This window comes from Pelophylax lessonae (assembly GCF_965119305.1).
Source record: "Pelophylax lessonae genome assembly, chromosome: 12".
Taxonomy (NCBI): Eukaryota; Metazoa; Chordata; class Amphibia; order Anura; family Ranidae; genus Pelophylax; species Pelophylax lessonae.
This window is the reverse complement of record NC_138779.1, coordinates 27,707,543-27,711,028: the sequence shown is the minus strand read 5'-3', so window position 1 is coordinate 27,711,028 and position 3,486 is coordinate 27,707,543.

Here is a 3,486-nt window from a genome sequence, read left to right as displayed (position 1 = left end):
CGCCGCCGAGAGAGGGGAATGACTGGCGACGTAGGTCTACATCGCCAGACGTTATCGAGCCACTTTGCCGCAGTAGAGCTCTAGTGAGCAGCGGCAAAGTGGTTAATACTAATATAAAAAAAATGTATTACACATGAAAAATACGTGATTCCAGAATATGATGTCCCTTACATTGTCTATGAGAATCGTAATGTTCATAATAGTATTGGTTCACTGATATGCAGCAGCAAGACTGGATTCATCCCGGGCCGAGAGGGGAAAGATAAGAACGTTACTCCTACTACATAAATCTAGAGGCGCTAAAGCCCCAAATCTTCTACTGTCAATAAATGCTGAAAAAGCATTTGACAGAGTAGATTGGGAGTTTATGCTGGAAACATTAGCAGATCCAGTTATTGGCCTCGGGATGAACCAATGGATAAGAGCGCTGTATAGGAATCAATCAATTTCAGTAAAGGTTAACAGGAACTTTTCTCCTTCGTTCGATATGAATAACGGGACAAGACAGGGATGTCCACTCTCGCCCTGGTTTGCCCTGTCGCTATAACCAGTACCGTATTTTCCGGGGTATAAGACGACTTTTTATAATAAAAAGAGAGATCCCAATATTGGAGGCATGGTACATGGAAATCCACCCTGAAAAATGCCATACATCCATAGCTAGAGTGCATGTGTACAGAAACTGGCTGCACGCAGGTTCCAGCAGCTCTGAGACACAAAAAATTAACATAAATGTGCAAATATTTAATTTTTATAAATGGCAATTTGTTTATGATACAAAGTGCTTTTGCAAACATATAGCTCTGGCCATACTAATGTAAAATGTTGTTAGAATTTCTTTTAAGGAATGTTCAATGTTTGATCAAATTTCTAATCATTGGAGGGGTCAAATCTACAATTTTTCTTGGTGACGAGATAATTCAAAGGAGCAGGATGGAAAATCCACAAAGGAACAATTTTCTAACCATGAATGTGGTTTCTGTTCAAGAATCACATTAATTCCAAATGTGAGCATTAAAAGAAAACACTTTTGAAGCACTTTTAACCACTTGCCTACTGGGCACTTAAACCCCCTTCCTGCCCAGGCCAATTCTCAGCTTTCAGCGCTGTTGCACTTTGAATGTAAATTGCGCGGTCATGCAATACTGTACCCAAATGAAATTTTTATCATTTTTTTTTCAAACAAATAGAGCTTTCATTTGGTGGTATTTAATCACTACTGAGGGTTCTTATTTTTTGCTGAACAAACAAAAAAAGACCTAAAATATGGGGGGGGGGGGTAAAAAAACAAAACATTTTTTATAGTGCGTTATAAAATTTTGCAAACAGGTAATTTTTTCCTTCATTGCATTGATGTGCACTGATGAGGCGGCACTGATAGGCTGCACTGATAAGCACTGATAGGTGACACTGATGGGCACTGATAAGCAATGATTGGCACTGGTGACACTTTTGGGCAGCACTCATGATGGGGCATTGAAAGGTGGCGCTGGTGGGCACTGGTAGATGGCGCTGGTGGGCAGGAATGCCCCTCTCCTCTTCGGGACCAATGTCCCTCTGACAGCAGCGGTTTTCTGCTTTTTTTTCTCCTCACACTGACAGCGTGAGGAGAAAAAAAACAATCGCCGGTTGCTGTTTACATCACATGATCAGCTGTCATTGGCTGACAGCTGATCACGTGGTAAGGAGCCCGGGACCGGCCCCTTACTCCAATCTGTGATCAGCCGAGTCTCATGGACTCGTTGATCACAGAGTGAGCCGCACGCACTCCGCAGGGAGCGTGCAGGCAGGTCATGCATGGGAGGACGTACATGGATGCCCTCCCGACAATTAAGGTCTGTGCTGTAGCCATCTTTCGGCTATAGCGTGGACGGCAAGTAGTTAAACAACAGTCTTCAAGTCATTGAATGTGCTGAGAATTTTTGTATCAATGATTATATGAAAATATGCAAATCACATGTGATGTCTGTGCAATGCGAATTCAGCCATACAATTTATATGGCTGAACTCGCATCCTATTCAAACAAAAATGCTGCAGGAATTTTCTTTTTTCCCCGCACTGGAATCGGATCACATGGGTGTGTACACCCATGTGATCCGATTCCTGTGCGAATTCACAGTTCGCAGTGCGATCTGCAAACCGATCTGGTGGGGTCATTAACTATGTATTGACACCCGCAGCGGTTCGCAGAGAGCAGTGTGAACTGTCTGCGGGGGGGGGGGGGGGGGGGGGATGCGATGCGGGAACCCGCACTGGAATCTCGCTGGTTTCCGCATGATATATGTGTGAACCCAGGCTTAGGGGCGTCATCTGATGTCCAGTCAGAACGGTAAAGCCACCGCCTGGCCATCAATCCGCTATAGGCCAGGCGGGAAGGTGTTAAATGTAATTTCTTTTGAATTTATATCTAAACCTAAAGCTTTTAGGTTAATGCTCATTAGTTAGGACTACACTACGGTGCTGCAGTATAAGCACTAGTCAATCCAAGTCCATAAGGAAATGCAAAAATGAGCAAACATTAAATACTTTTTGCATTTCCTCATGATCAGGTTTTACCTGTATTGACTGTATGGATTTCTTTTGCATTATATAATATAGTCTGCAATCCTTCATGATCATTCCAACCAATTCCATCTTATGTTTTTTTATTTTAGCCCTAATGAAGGGGAATTTGTCTGTGCTTACATAACGCATTGGTGTGTTGTGCACTGGTGTACATTCATGTTGGATCAGGGAGGGGCCATCCTCAAACTGTTCCCACGAAGTTGGGAGCATGAAACTGTCCAAAATGTCTTGGTATGCTGACGTCTTAACAGTTCCCTTCACGGGAACTAAGGGGCCAAGCCCAACCCCTGAAATACAACCCCACACCATAATCCCCCCTCCACCAAATGATTTGGACCAGTGCAAAAAGAAAGATCCATAAAGTCATGGATGAGCGAGTTTGGGGTGGAGGAACTTGACTGGCCTGCACAGAGTCCTGACCTCAGCCTGATAGGACACCTTTGGGATGAATTAGAGCGGAGACTCGCCCAACATCGGTGCCTGACCTCACAAATGCGCTGGAAGAATGGTCAAACATTCCCATAGACCAGTGATGGTGAACCTTGGCACCCCAGATATTTTGGAACTATATTTCCCATGATGCTCAACTACACTACAGAGTGCACGAGCATCATTGAAAATGTGGTTCCAAAACATCTGGGATGCCAAGGTTCACCATCACTGCCATAGACAAAGAGTTCCAGAGGATGGGAGAGGCACTGGAGAAATCCTGGAGGTGACCATGGGAGGAGCAGACAAGGGAGTGAGGCTAGGTTCACACCCATGCAAATTTGATGCTGGTTTCCCAGCATCCAATTCGCATGACATGAGAGTGTGATCTGCTCTCAATGGAGCCGGTTCACACACCTCTGGGGCAGCCGCGGTCCGCATTTGGAAAGGGTCCTGTACATCTTTGGCTTTCAATCTGGTGGGAATTTGGG